Genomic DNA, 16,737 nt, shown 5'->3' with positions numbered 1-16,737 from the left:
GTTAAATATTTTTTTATTCATTTTATAACTTTTTTTCATTTTTACACTGTCCCTTTAAAAAAATAAATGTGAGCACTTTTATTGCTATCACAAGGAATGTAAACATCCCTTGTGTTAACAATACAGCATGACAGGTCCTCTTTATGGACCCCAAATCTCCCCTTTACCCATAAAAATAAACAAAAAAATATATATATCTTTTGCTTTAAAAGAAAAAAATATATTTTTACATGGCCAGAGAACCAGGAGTTACGTATGACATCACTTTGGTCCTCCAAGGGCATAGAGATGAGCAGTGGCCATCGCCCATCTCTATAGAAAAACACTGTCAACGCCGTATGGTTCCCAGGCTCACCAATCGGTAATGTTAGCCCGGGAAGCGGCGGGAGGGGGGCACCGCTCTCGCTGCTTCTAAAAGTGATCCGAATCCACTGCTGGGATTACTGTTATTAGAGAGTCAGCCGCCCAAGGGAAAAAAAATGATACCAGGTTATGCCTTCTAGCTTCAGCCATAACCCCAGTATTTAACGTCAAAATCATGACTTAAATTCCCAGTTGGGCGGTCGGCAAGTGGTTTAGGGCTCTTTCACACGGAGCTGACCGTTTCTGGGTCCGCTCCGTGTGTCCGCCAAAGCTCAGCGGGGATCCCCGCTGAGCTGATGGCGGATAGGGCGGTCCCCGCACACAGTGCAGAGACCGCCCTGTCTCTGCTCCGCTCTCCCCTATGGGGGATCGGATGCAGACGGACCGTCTGTCCGTCTGCATCTGATCCGTTCCGCCGAACGGAAGAAAAATAGGGTTTCTTCCGTTCGCAAAAGCGGATCCCGACGGACACGGACGCTAGCGGATGCTCCATCCGCTAACGGACGCGATCCCATAGGGATTCATTACAAGTCCGTTAACGGACTTGTAATGAACGGACGAATGGTCCGCTCGTGTGAAAGGACCCTAACATTCAATTTTGGAATGTAAAGAATTTCCCACAAAAATTGTTAGAAATCATTAAAAGGGAAACTTTCAATCCTGATCCTTTGAATTTTCTTGTCACTGCATTTGAATGTAATCATCGATTTGACCCCCCGTTGGTAGCACCGCAGACTGCACCTTTCAGTTCTGAGATCCACAGTGCCACCAGCAGGTGGTCCAGGTCCTGACATCTTCTTTACATATATAACAGTCAATACAGCAGCCTGATCTGCTAGCAACTAAACCCCCTAGCAATATGTTGGCTTCCAACCATCTTTAGGACCAATCACAGCTAAAGGCTGATTTGTGAGGTCCCTTGAAGCCTATTCATGATTCTCTGTAGAACAGGCATGTCCAAAGTCCGGCCCGGGGGCCAATTGTGGCCCCCGTTCCAGTTTAATTACCACATGGTAATTTGGATATATACTGTATTTATCGGCGCTGCCTCAGAGGGGACAGGGAGGGGGGGGGGGAATGAGTGCTGTCAAACTACATACAGGAGAATCTTTTTACTCTGCGGCATCTGTAATAGGAAATCCTGTCTCCTGGGCTGCCATTGGATGATTCCTCTGTCTATCATAGGAGGCGGGACATTGTATTAAAGAGGCTGCTGTGTAAACAGGAGATTCTCCTGTATGTAATTTGTTGGCTCTCGTCCCGCCCCCCCTCCCCTCCGAGGCTGCAGATGGGAATTGAAGAGGCTGCATTCATGGCAATGGAGAGGCTGCATTCATGACAATGGCGAGGCTGCAGATGGGCACTGATTAGGCTGCATTTATGGGCAATGACCCTTATTTTGCTTCATAGTTATTTATTTACATTTTTTTTCCTGAAACTTCCCTCCTAAAGTGAAGATGCATGTTATACGCCGATAAATACGGTATATCCAAATAACACGCCCAAGCTCATCTGTTCACCACACACAGCCACAAAGGCAAGAGAATTCTTGTTGGGCAGTGTATTGGTGCTCGGGCAAACACACTTATGCCTAGTACACACGAGAGGATTTATCCGCGGATACGGTCCTCCGGACCGTTTCCGCGGATAAATCCTCTGAGGATTTCTATCCGCTGGATTGTACTCACCATCGGATCAAAATCCGCGCCAAATTCACACCGCGGTGACGTGTCGCGCCGTCGCCGCGATGATGACGCGGCGACGTGCGCGACGCTGTCATAAAAGGATATCCACGCATCTTTATGACGCATGCGAGGGATGGGTTCGGACGGATCGATCCGGTGAGTCTGTACAGACCACCGGATCGATCCGCTGGAGCCGACTCCAGCATGCTAAGAAATTTTTATCCGCTGGAAATCGGTTGGCCCGAAATATATCCGCGGATAAATATCCGCTGAAGCGTACACACCAGCGGATCTATCCGCTGAAACCGATCCGCGGATCAATTTCAGCGGATCGATCCTCTCGTGTGTACGGGGCCTGAGACCAAATTTTAATGGTTCAAAGAATGTCAGCAAAATGGTCGGCCCTCACGCATGTTCACTTCATCAAATCTGCTGTAGAAGATGTTTCAAAGCAAATCCTAATTACATACAGTAAATATGTTTGTAAGTAAAGAAACAATGATGGGCAAAAAGGCAATTTCTCCCTTTTACATTAGTCACTTCATTATTTGTTGTTATTATTCGGTCTTTACTGATTGCTAAATCTTTTATTATTTGATGTAACATTTTTCAGAGCCCTTGCAAGACATGATTTTCCTTCAGTGAGTACAGAATCTCTTGCAATGCTAGTAATTACAGATATAACAGGAACAGGATCTTTTATAGAAGTGTTGACAACTTCAAAAACAGAAACATAGCCCTTATTTCAGCTCTATATCGTTAAGTGATACCTGCAGCTATACTCTGCATGAAAGCATCTTGACAGCTTAGCATGGTGGTGCCAACACATCTATAATTTTATCCTTGTATTTCTTTCAGAACAACCCTTTACGTTAAATAGGCAATGAGCACTCAGCGCATAATCAGTAGAGACAACCTTTTTTGTTTGCCAGAACTTATTTTTTAGAGTCACTTTTGTGCAATTTTTTCCAAAGCACAATTATTTGGTAAGTGCTGCACAAATTGGGTGAGTGCCGTCAGTATTACTCATTCCTCCAGTGTATTTTTACAAAACAGCTGGGATCCTATCATCCTTGGATTGCTATCTCCCTACCTGCCTAGGCAATGTTTTGGCCAGGATTGAATATAAATTGCCATTTCTTACCAGATCTGCTTTGTAAAATTCTGTCACCATTGGGAACAAGACCTCTACGTGGATTTATCAGAGCAAGAATGGAAAAATATCTACACATGTATCCACAAGGGGACAGTAAACATTTATGCACAAGAGAATGCTTTTAAGATTTTTTCAAGATGGTACAAAACCCCCCTCAGGCTGCACAGAATATTCCCATCACTTTCCGCTCATATCTGGTGAAGTTGCTCTAAAATACAACCCTTCTGGAAGGAAGTGAGTGAGTGAAAAACTTATATAGCGCAGCACATGCGAACTAAATCGCCTCTGGGCGCTCGTTGTTCCTTTCACCTTTGAGATCCAAAGAGATGAGTTTTGATCTTTCTTCTGAAGGCCAGGTGGTTCTCCTCCAACCGAATGCTGGTTGGTAAAGCGTTCCATAGTCTGGGGCCTTGGAACGCAAATCTTCTTTCCCCTTTGGATTTGTATCTGGCTTTGGGTATCTGGAGCAGATTTTGGTCGGTGGATCGCAGACCTGATTGGGGTTGTAAGTTTTTATTTTTTCGCATAGATATTGGGGGGCCATCCCATGGATGCACTTATGCGTCAGACAGAGTGCTTTAAAAGCAATTCTGCCTTTCACTGGCAACCAATGGAGGGTTCTTAGCGAAGCTGAGATTGATTCCCAGGGTTTTATCCCGGTCACCAGTCTGGCGGCCGTATTTTGAACGACTTGCAGACGAGCGATTTGGTACTTTGGGAGTCCAAGGTAAAGGGCATTAGCATAGTCCAGTCTGGAGTACACAATTGTTCCCACCACGACTGCTACGTCTTCTTTAGGAATAAATGGAATAAGTCTGCGTAGTAGGCGCAGCAGATGGTGCGATCCGCTGACTACTGACCCTATTTGTGCATCCATTGTCATGTAGGTGTCGAAGATGACCCCAAGACGTTTGACTTTGGTGCTAGGGGTGATGATTTGGCCCAAAATGGGTGGGGGTGTCGAAGTTGTTGCAGGTTGGTTCTTACGACTGGCGTGAAACAGGAGAAGTTCTGTTTTGGAGCTGTTGAGTTTAAGATAACTCTTTGTCATCCAGTTTTCTATTAAAGAGAGACATGTCTCTAGACTGAGATGGTGATCATTTTTGTTGCAGATACGAAAATACAGTTGTGTGTCATCTGCATAAGAGTGCTAAAGTAGATTTTGGCTACTGATGATTTCAAAGAGAGGGCGGAGATAGATGTTGAACAGCACCGGCGACAGAGGGGATCCTTGAGGGACTCCGCATGACACTGTGCGTTTTTCAGAAGTGAAAGGTCCCAGTTTCACTATTTGTGATCGGTTTTCGGAAGGACACCGACTCGCGAACCAAATTACCACATACAATCTTGAATTCTCCCTAGCGCAATTTCTGCTACACCATTCTTCGGTGGCAAAAAGTGCATACCTTCACTCACTTGCCATGCACATGGTAAATGCAGCAAAGATGTGCATCCCAGAGAAATGGCGCTCTCCGGAGCCACCATCCGTGACCGCATGGTTTGCACGAATACAAAAAACTGCAGAAATGGAGGAACTCATACACTAAGCGAGAGACACCCCCTCCAAATTTGGGAAAATATGGGCATGTTGGCGACATTGCGTCACGACAGAGGAATAGTCCCAAATGAAAACCTGTAACACACACACAAAGTTGCGGTGGGTAAGTGAGGAAAGATTATAGAACGCTGAAACACAATTCCGCCTTCCCTACTGCCCTACTCCCAGAGCCGCGTAACCTTCCCTTCTCCCCATTCCTCCGAAACACCTATAGCTACCCCTTGTGATCCACACTTTCTCTTAAATAATTGCAGATTTCGGAAACCCGTGCTCTAAACCTAGTACATTTACATGTTCATCATTTAACATACTAAACGCAAGCAGACAGTCTCTGAAAAAAACAGATGAAACAGAGACTTCGCAGTTAGTTGATCGGCACTACTACAAAGAGAAGCTACCCCGGATGCTACTGTAAGCTAAAAATTGCACTGAACAACCAAAACAAACAATGGACTAATGTCTTACGATGAAAAGTTCTGTCATATGTAAACTCTTTTTCTATTATATGTATACATTTCAATATATGCATAATTTCTAATGCGGCTGCATCCGCACTTGTATTTGAATATGTTATGCTTTTGTTAACCCAATAAAAATTATTATTAAAAAAAAAAAATGATAATTGGCATGTTCGTATGTATTCATCACCTTTGTTATGAAGTCCATAAAAAGCTCTGGTGCAACCAATTACCTTCAGAAGTCACATATTAGTGAAATGATGTCCACCTGTGTGCAATCTAAGTGTCACATGATCTGTCATTACACACACCTTTCTGAAAGGCCCCAGAGGCTGCAACACCCAAACCTTTGATGATCTCTAGATCTAGATCTCAAATCTATCATAACCAAATGGAAAGAACATGGTGTGGGGATGTTTTTCAGCAGTCGGGACTGGGAAACTGGTCAGAGTTGAGGGAAAGATGGATGGTGCTAAACAGTGATGTATTTAGGTTTTGTGGTGCCCTAGGCCTGATTAAACTCGTGCACCCCCTAATTGAAATATGACCCACCCTTCCTGTCAAGGCCAGACCCCTTGTTGTTTAAGACCCATCCTGAAATGTTTGAGTGGGGAAACTAGTTCTGAGGGCCTAGGGGGGCAATTGATTCCCCTAATTTGCATAGATTTCCTCTAACTTCCTGTTTGGCTATGGGGGAGGAAGGGAAATCTCTGCAATGGGACAGGGATGGTAAAAAAAATAAACTGACAGGGGCTCTAACCCTCCCTTACTCTATCCAAAATGAAAAAAACGTGTTGCCTATAGTTCCACTTTAAGCACAAATTTCTGATAATTTTATGGAGAGGACTAGGAAGATATAACCATGCCAATGGTGCAGCAGAAAACATATAGAACAGTGAGGAAGGTTTTTGGTCCAGGATGATAGTCAAAATTAGAAGAATCTCCCCCCCTCCCCCCACAGTTGTGGAATGCCAGCATACCATACCGGAAGCAGTGCTGCCACTTTATTGGGGCGCTAGACTAATTTGTCTAACAGTGTAGTGAAAGCCGGGGGGGGGGGGGGGGGCTCTTTTCGTGCTGCCCTCCAGCAAAGTGCTGCCCTAGGCCTGGGCCTTGTTGGCCTAGGCCAGGATACAGCGTTGGTGCTAAATGCAGGGATATTCTTGAGCAAAACCTGTACCCCTCTGTGTGTGATTTGAGACAAGGATGGAGGTTCACCTTCCAGCAGGGCAATGACCCCAAACACACTGCTAAAGCAACACTCGAGTGGTTTAAGGGGAAACATGTAAATGTGTTGGAATGGCCTAGTCAAAGCCCAGACCTCAATCCAATAGAAAATCTGTGGTCAGACTTAAAGATTGCTGTTCACAAGTGCAAACCATCCAACTTGAAGGAGCTGGAGCAGTTTTACAAGGAGGAATGGGCAAAATTCACAGTGGTAAGATGTGGCAAGCTCATAGAGACTTATCCAAAGCGACTTGGAGCTGTGATAGACACAAATGATGGCTCTACAAAGTATTGACTTTAGGGGGTGAATAGTTATGCACATTGACTTTTTCTGTTGTTTTGTCCTATGTGTTGTTTGCTTCACAATAAAAAAAAAAAAACATCTTCAAAGTTGTGGGCATGTTCACAAAGCACGTGCGCCGACGTATCTCCAGATACGCCGCGTAAGTGCAAATATGCACCGTCGTATCTATGCTCCGGGCTCACAAACTAAGATACGCCTAAAAATAGGCTTCATCCCACCGACGTAACTTGCCTACGCCGGCGTAGAGTGGGCGCATATTTACGCTGGACGCATGCGCTGCCATTGATTTTCTATTCAAATATGCAAATGAGGGAGATACGGCGATTCACGAACTTACGTATGCCCGACGCAAGTGCGCGTAAGTTATACGTACATCGTAAAGTTATGCCCTATAAAGGAGGTGTAACTCAGCAGCATCCATGCAAAGGGCTGCACCAGGGAACACAAGCCGGCTTATTTTACGTAGTTTACGTTGGACGTGAATATGGCTGAGCATAGGTTAGGTTCACGCCTTAGGCAGTGATCCGACGTATCTTAGGGAGTAGTTCCAACGTGATTCTGAGCATGCGCACTGGGATGCGTCCACGGGATGGCGCATGCGCCGTTCGTTATATGTATCTGTCTGGCGCTCGGCCCATCATTTGCATGGGGTCACGCCTCATTTGCATGGCTCACGCCCACTTCCACCTACGCCACCTTACGCCTAGCAAACTCAGCGCAGTTTTGGGAGCACTGGCTTTGTGAATTCACTGCTTGCCTTTCTGCGCTGCGTCAGGGTAGCGTACAGGAGATACGCTACGGCGGCATAAATGTGCGCCACTGTCTGTGAATCCGGGCCATTCTCTTTTTTTTATGATGAAAAAAATATGTATTGCAAATTCCGATCATCTGTATGGAACTCCGACGGAGAAAAAACATGCATGCTCGGAAGCATTGAACTTTTTTCTCGGCTCGTTGTAGTGTTGTACGTCACTGCGTTTTGGACGGTCGGAATTTGGAGTGACAGTGTGTATGCAAGACAGCTTGAACGGAATTCCTTTAGAAAAATCCATCAGAGTTTATCCCAACGGAAATTCTGACCGTGTGTATGGGGCATTACACTACTCCTTCTGTGGTTTTCACTAAACAATTACCAGTGCATCAAGATATGAGTTCATATAATGCAGGCCTTGGTCAGAAGGGGTGACCATGTATTTTGGTGCAAGCAGCTATAAAGGAAGGAGTTTAAAAGGGCGTGGGGGGAGGGATGCTGAAATTGCTGGTATCAGAGAGTACCACAAACTGGAAAAGCTATTTAATTCGTTTTTAATATTAAAATCAAACATATCCATACATTTATGTCTCCATGCTTTTATTTTGTTGAGAAATCACTTTGAAAAACACTTCCCTAGTATTTCTAGGTGAAGCAATCTTGAGTAAGGCCAGATAATTCATGTAGCACCTGGAAATTATCTGCCCTTAGCTCAGGCATACAAACAGGATGGGGTGGTTATCTGAGAAAGTCGCTCCTCCTCTCCTCCATATGAAAGAATAAAAAATGCCCATGAAGACTCCTGGAATGTAAAACATCATTTTGGCCTAGGTCAGAAATCAGGAACTGAAGAAATGTGAAAAAAAGTTTTAAAATAAGTGCATATATTTTACCTTCCTATGCATTTACGAATGCTAGCAACATAAGAATTAAATAGTTCCACTTGAAATCAGTCAGGAAATGTACTGCTATATTGCCACTAGATGGCACTTGTCAACATAGGGAATGCTGTTGTAACGTTAGAAAAAATATGATGATTTTTCATTCTGACTATAAGAATGTTTGCCACTTCATACAGCATTTTTTTATGAATAGACCCTAACTTTTTCTTGTTCCACCCATGGGAGACAACTTGCAATCAGCTGAAAAATTGCAGCCTGGCTAATAACTTTTGCATCCAATTATTCAGTCCTTAATTTTCGTATCATAATTGTTTAAAGAGTAAACCTTTAGAATGGTTGGTCTATGTCAGGGGTAGCAACCTTAGAGTGGTGGAGATCTAGCTGAACAACACGGGAGAAATCAAAGATCATTGGGCACAATTCACTATTTTTGGGAGCTAACCTAGCAAGGCAATTAAAAAGTAAGGCAGTTTTGAAGAACACTTGGGGCCAATTCACTCCAGGATCACACGGTACTGCGGCACACACTCCTGTGCATGTCCCACGTCTTCCCTGTGTGGTGCATTTTGACAGCCCAGAGTGGGCTGCAAATCACACTGGAATGCAGAAAAAGTAATGCATGAATTACTTTTAAAAGCACACTGCAGCAAACGGCATGGTACTCCGAAACGATATGGTGCCCACAAATGCACTGAATTTGTGATCTGCATTTGGAGTGCTGTTACCAATACATTGGCACCTGCATGCAGATCGCAAAGGCAGTGTGCTCACCGGCAGTGCGTTTCCTGCACCACTTTCTTTTGTGAATCGGCCCTTAGAAAAATATAATAATACAAATGTCCATAGGTGTGCGCAGGGGGTGTACCGGGGGTGCCTGGGCACACCCTAATCACCCTGTGAAGCACAGAGTCCCCCTGCTGATATGTCACCAAAGCTTCTAATAAAAATAAAAATAATAAAAAATATAAATAAAATTGTAAAAAATACAAAAATAAAATACTAAAAATAAAAAACTACTCACACCATCCACTACCCTACTACATTTAAAAAATTTTTACATTTATTTTGAGTGTATGTATATATATGTATATCTAACTATCTATCTAGGCACGCATGTGTGTTTGTATTTTGGGGTGCACAGCCTAATGAAATAGGCTCTGTACACCTATGCAAATGTCGATGTAAAAATATGAACTTATCCAGGTCAGTAACTAAAGTTCAAAGTTCAGGAGTATATACTGCAGCATTCACAGGTCTGGAGTATATAGCCCACCATTTACAGAACAAGAGTATATAGCCCAGGATTACAGGCCCGAAGTATACAGCTCAGCATTCACAAATCAGGAGTATATAGCCCAGCATTACAGGTCAGGATTATATAGCTCCCCATTAACAGATCCAGAGTATACAGCCCAGCATTAACAGGTCAGGAGCATAAAGCCCAGCAGTAACGGGCCAGAAATATATAGCTCAGCATTCACAAATCAGGAGTATACAGCCCAGCATTAACAGGTCAGGAGTATATAGCCCAGCATTAACAGGTCAGAAGTATATAACCCAGCATTCACAGATCAGGAGTTTATAGCCCAACATTACAGGTCAGGAGTATATAGCTCACCATTAACAGGTCATGAGTATACAGTCCACCCTTCACATATCAGGAGTATATAGCTGGAGCATTAACAGACCAGGAGTATATATCTCAGCATTAACAGGTCAGAAGTATATAGCCCAGCATTCACAGAACAGGAGTATATAGCCCAGCATTACAGGTCCAAAGTATATAGCCCAGCAATCACAGAACAGGAGTAGCCCAGCATTATAGGTCAGGAGTACATAGCTCACCATTAACAGATGCAGAGTATACAGCTCAGCATTAACAGGTCAGGAGTATATAGATCAGCATTAAAAGGTCAGGAGTATATAGCTCAGCATTACAGATCAGTAGTATACAGCCCAGCATTAACAGGTCCGGAGTATGCAATAGAAGCATTAACAGGTCAGGAGTATACAGCCCAGCATTAACAGGTCAGGAGTATATAGCTCAGCAATAACAGGTCAGGAGTATATAGCCCAGCTTTAACAGATTCAGAGTATACAGCCCAGCATTAACAGGTCAGGAGTATATAGCTCAGCATTAACAGGTCAGGAGTATATAGCCCAGCTTTAACAGATTCAGAGTATAAAGCCCAGCCTTAACAGGTCAGGAGTATATAGCCCACTACTGTTTGCCCTTCTCTATTGATCAGTTCCTTACCTGCTTGTCCCAACATGCTGCATTCAGTCCCTCCCCTCACATCCATACCTAGTGCCTATATGAGATATAAAAAATGGGCGAGAGGAATGTGAGGGGAGAATCACGGGGGAATTAGTGAAGCCAGCTGCTTGTGTGTGCTGTTCTGCCCCGAAGTCGGTAAGAAATTGTTTAGACAGCGATGGTCGGCACAGCGAACACAAGATCTACCCGTCGTCCTCTCGTGAGTTTCTCATTAAAAATGACATTTTGATTGCAGTGGATGCCCAAAATCTGACTTGTATCTTTTTTGCAGACTTCTGAGAAAATCAGTAAGCTAAAACCCCAGCAGTAAATTACATTTCTAGGAGGCATTCTGTATACAGAATGCCTCCAGGCTGCTATATTGCATTTTACAGGAAATTACAGCTCTGCAGATTGAAAAATAAAGTACATTTTTAGTAACATTCAATTACCATACACTTGTGTCCCAATTGTATGTGCTATATTATATATTAAAGGGGTTGTAAACACTTGTGGTTTTTCACCTTAATGCTTTCTTTGCATTAAGGTGAAAAACCTTCTATAGTGCAGACCCCCTTTTACTCACCTGGGCCCGGTCTTTCCAGTGCTGAGAATGAGCACACCAGCTCTAGCTGGTGTCTCGGGTCCTGATCGAACAGATTGATAGCAGCGCAGCCATTTGCTCCTGCTGCTGTCAATCAAATCAATAATGTGGGTGCCGTGGGGCGGGCCGAGTCCAGCTGTCTGTCCAGTGCCCCGAGGCAGATCGCTTCTCCAACGGGGCACTCGAGAAGAGGAGGAACCAGGAGCACTGCTAATGTCTCGTTTCCACTGAGCGGATCGGTACGGTACGGTTCGGTACGCTTTTTTGGGTGTTTCCATTATGAAAGCGTGCCAAAAAAGCGAACCGTACCGGACCATTCTGGGTCCTGCTTCAGATGTGGGGCCATAGAGAATGGAACGGTTCCATTAGGGCGGACCTACAAATACATCTCACTGATTGGTGGATGTGCTAGGCTTTTTTTCCAAACCTTGCATGGTCCCGGATGGTCCGATTTGCAGTGGAAATGCTCTGCAGAATAGACCGGACCATTCTAACCCGTTCCATTCTAATCGACCCAAACCGATCCGCTCAGTGGAAACGAGGCATAAGAGACCCCCAGAAGAGGAGGATCAGGGATACTCTGTGCAAAACCAACTGCACAGAGGAGGTATGTATAACATGTTTGTTATTTAAAAAAAAAATGAAGGTTTAGTTACTCTTTAAATTTTAATTTGTTTTGTTTCCCCACGAAAGTGGAGTTATCCTTTTACCCCTGCCGCTGACTGTACACATATATGCGGCCTCATTGAAGTGGCTCTTCTTGTGTAAGGGCGGCATATATGAGTACATGTGTTTGTTCTAGGATTGCGTTAGAACAGGGTTTGATCTAGGTCAATGTCAGGGTTAGAGTTAGGGTCAAGATCAAAGTTCAAGGTAAGGGTCAAAGGGCAGGGTCAGTTTATTTTAGGTAGGATAAATAAAAAAAAGCAAAATGCACATAGTTTCTGGGCCCTACTACAGTTACAAACAACAAATTACATAACAGAATTATGCAGCTACATTTATTTTTTATTATTTTTTCTCCTATTATGGGTAAGATTTCCCTTAATATAAAAAAATATACAGTCTTACTAACACATGTCAAAGTTGCAAAAATGCATTCAGACATTAACATTTGTTTTACCCTCTGTCATGAATAATAAATAAGCAGTAAAGCTAACAGTATAGTAAGTGTGCATGTTTGTTGTGTTTGGCAACATAGGCAGCGCTGTGTATGCCTTCTTGAGCTGTCTGCAGCAAAAGCAGCTTAGGGTACTGTGATGTATTTTTATCTACATATCCAGGCTAATCTTTTGTATGACAGCTTAACTCCCTGGGAGTAATTGGTCTTTTCACTATTGCAAAATATACTGTATTTGTATATTACGGAATTTAATGAATGATACTAATTTAAGTAGATGTTATCCTTGTATTGATAAAAATACTCTGTGAATAAATTAGTGCTAATTGTCCACACCATGTGCTATTTTTTTTTGTTTTAGTTGTAAATAGGGATGAGCTTCGTGTTCGAGTCAAACCAATGTTCGACTCGAACATCGTATGTTCGATCGTTCGTCGAAATACGAACAATACGGGCCGTTCGCGCCAAATTCAAATGGCGCGTCACGGCCCATAATTCACTGCGGCATTGCTGGCTGATGATTGGCCAAGCATGCTCTATGACCCGCATGCTTGGCCAATCACAGCGCGCCAAAAACGGAGAGCCATAATTGGCCAAAGCCAGGGTGGCTTTGGCAAATTATGGCTCAGGGCTTTAGTACACGCCCCACACTATAAAAGGCCGCCTGCAGTGCGGCCTTGTGTAGTGTGTTGCGGCGGTGGTTACAGATCTGTGCTAGAGAGAGAGAGAGAGTGTCTTTTTTTCTAGGTAGATAGAGCAGGCAGGCTAGTCAGTTAAAGTTACAGGCCCGGATTCACGTAGAAGCGCGCATCTTTGGGCGGGCGTAACGTATCCTATTTACGTCACGCCTCCGCAACTTTGAGAGGCAAGTGCAGTATTCTCAAAGCAAAGTTGCGGCGGCGTAGCGTAAATAGGCCGGCGTAAGCCCGCCTAATTAAAATGTGGAAGATGTGGGCGTGTATAATGTAAATGTATGGTGACCCCACGTAAATGACGCTTTTTCCAAACAGCGCATGCGCTGTCCGTGAAAGTATCCCAGTGCGCATGCTCCAAATTAACCCGCAAAAAGCCAATGCTTTCGACGCGAACAACTTACGCAAATGACGTAATCGTCGGAAAAATCGACGCTGGCCCGACGTCCATACTTAACATTGGTACGCCTCATCTACGCCTCATATAGCAAGGGTAATTTTACGTCTGGAAAAGCCTAATGTAAACGGCGTATCTGTAATGCGACGGCCGGGCGTACGTTCGTGAATTGGCGTATCTAGCTGATTTACATATTTCTAGGCGTAAATCAGCGTACACGCCCGTAGCGGCCAGCGTAAATATGCATTTAAGATACAACGGCGTAGGAGACTTACGCTGGTCGTATCTTATACAAATTCTGGCGTATCTGATTCTTTGAATCAGGCACCAAGATACAACGGCTCAGACTCAGAGTTACGACGGCATATCTGGAGATACGCCGGCGTAACTCGTACGAGAATCTGGGCCACAGTGTGTAGAGGATATATATACATCCCAGGTGTTGTACATATACAGTATTTATACACTGTATAGTTTAGCTAGATCAGTTCTTCCTAATTTACTGTCAGGCAGTTGATTGTGCTACCTGCAGTATTCTCACGTGGTGTATTGCCCGTGTGCTCTGTAGTTTGCACCTAAAGCTACTTGGTGTGTACTGCACTTGTGCTCTGTAGGTTGCACCTAAAGTTACTTGGTGTGTACCAGTACTGCACGTGTGCTCTGTAGTTTGCACATAAAGCTACTTGGTGTGTACTGCACTTGTGCTCTGTAGTTTGCACCTAAAGTTAATTGGTGTGTACCAGTACTGCACTTGTGCTCTGTAGTTTGCACCTAAAGCTACTTGGTGTGTGTAGCGCTACCCCCGCAGGAGCCGCTGGTTGTTGTTGGGACCGGCGTATTAAGTCACCTCAGTGTTGTCTAGGGGTGTAATTGATGAGTGGAGTAGAGTAGTGAGCGAATGTCCAGTCAATAAATAAAGGTTTTCAAATGCTTTATTTTCGGCCCAACATCAACATGGAGTAAGAAGGAAAGGTTGATGAAGCGACAGAGAACTTGCGGTATCAGGCCTGGATATGAACAGAGCAATTCTGCTCTCAGTAGCACAGTAGTAGTAGATATAATTCGTCGCCACTCTAGCCAGAGTGGGTGAAGTGCCCCCGGACAGACTTCTGCCACAAGCCTGGCAGCCAAAGTGTCATTTTGGATTGCTGGGAGGAACAAGCCTCTGCCACAGACTTGGATTGAGCAAATCCTCCCAGTAGATTAAGCATAGGTCACCAGATGACAGAAAAAGTGTACCTGTCAACATTCCAGTCACCAAATCCCTGATGGTTCATTCAAGCCCTGTTGGACAACCTGCCTCCGGGTTCTCCTCAAGCCAACCCCCCATCGAACGGCACCCAGCCTGGGATCTTCTCAGTAAAGTGGGGGACCCAGTAAGTCACTGAGGCCCCTCTCAGCAACATGGAGCTCCGCGTAGAATGCAACCCCGGCCTGGAAGGCCACCGCCGGGGTCCGTTGGACGCGCACACCCTAAAGGTGGGTGCCACACCTGGAACCTGGAACCCGCGAAGAACCACACAAAATGGCGTCTGCCACAGGTATACCCTCCCCCAGCATGCCCCCGCGAGGGAAAACTCCTCTAATTGGCTGCTGGGGAAAAGTGGCCCTGCCAGAACCCCTCTAGCGCCACCTGTCGCCCAGGGGTGGAAACGACACCCCTGGGCAAAATAACTCCCCCATTCCCCACCAACTTTAGCGTAGTGCCCATACTGAAAGTAGGGGGGGCTACATGTGTACTACACTTGTGCTCTGTAGTTTGCACCTAAAGTTGACATCCCGTTGAGCTAATTATTCCCCAGACATTCAGTCTCCATCAATAAGTGATTTACCTGCAGAATAAACATTTCTATGTCAGACTATTTGGGCACCGATTTAATATGACCTAATTACTACAGCTGAGAAGTCACATTCCACACATAAAACAGTATTAGCATACTTAATGAAAGGTCTTTCAGGAGCCAGGCTGTCTACCAAGCTCAAATCCACCTCACCCCAGTACAGACTCAATTACCATCTCAACAGCCTGTGCTACACAGAGGAATGAGCCATTATTGACCGGCAGAGTCAGAATATTAGCTCTTTGTAGACATTAAGGAATGTATTGTGGATTACTGTCCATGCTAAAACAATCCAACATATGTCCCTTATTTCCTGGCTCAATACATGAATTAACAGTAATGTCACATCTCATGTAATTTCTAATTAATATTTCTCAGTCACCCTATGCCCAAAAGGTCCACCCTAAAAAAAATAGCCAAAAAGGCTACAAAAAATTAGAATTGGCTGTTACCAGGCAGATCTCCTAATCTGCCACTTCCTTGTCTGCGGTGGTCTTCTTCTCCTCCTCGCGTTGCCTCCTTGTGTGTGTCCCAGGAGACATCCGCTCATTCACATAGCGTCGCGCGGCTCGCGCATGCGCAGTAGGAAATCAGGTGCACTTTACTGCCTCATTCCCTCACCGAGGATGGCAGCGGGGCAGCCGAGACCCGAGCGATTGCTCGGCTTCGGCTGCCGACATCGCGGGCACCCTGGACAGGTAAGCGTCCTTATTAAAAGTCAGCAGCTACAGTGTTTGTAGCTGCTGACTTTATTTTTATTTTTTTAAGCCGGACCTCCGCTTTAATAGTTTAATATTTGCAGCTTCTGTGTGCATCTGAACCCTGGTGACAGTAGTGTCTGTCCTATTGTTGTTTTCTCATATGCACAGTGCCAGATAGCATGATTTATGCTACTGTATGTATTGTGGTGTTAGGAAGCTACCGTAACATGGCATTGCCCAAGGAGTGGTATCCAGGCACGCACAGATGCACAGGAATTTGTGTGCACATGCATGCAAGAATGTGCACACACGCGGGTACATGTCCACAATGCTCATTGTGTCAGGCTAGGAGCAGATCACAGTTCAGGTGTGCTAACTATGTAAACAGTTCAAGAACAAGAGCACATACCATGAGCAGGTCTGAGATGAGCAGGTCAGCTGGGACTTGTAGTTCACCGCTGCAGATGAAGGTGGACGTTTATTTGGTGTTTGTAGTTCACCGCTGCAGATGGATGTACTACAAGAGAATCAGGCAAAGCGTAGTCTAGGCAAGCTGGGTCATACACAGGTAGATCAGAGTTCAAACGGTACCGAATCAGAAGCGAACAAACAGGGTCAGACGAGCCGGGTCATACACGAAATACACAGAGCAGAATGTCAGACTGATTCAAACAGTGGCAAACAAAGGTAACTCTATCACAAGCACTGATTGGATGATGAT

Source organism: Rana temporaria, chromosome 3 (assembly GCF_905171775.1).
Source record: "Rana temporaria chromosome 3, aRanTem1.1, whole genome shotgun sequence".
Taxonomy (NCBI): Eukaryota; Metazoa; Chordata; class Amphibia; order Anura; family Ranidae; genus Rana; species Rana temporaria.
The sequence above is the reverse complement of the archived record's forward strand: the minus strand, read 5'-3'. Positions refer to the sequence as shown.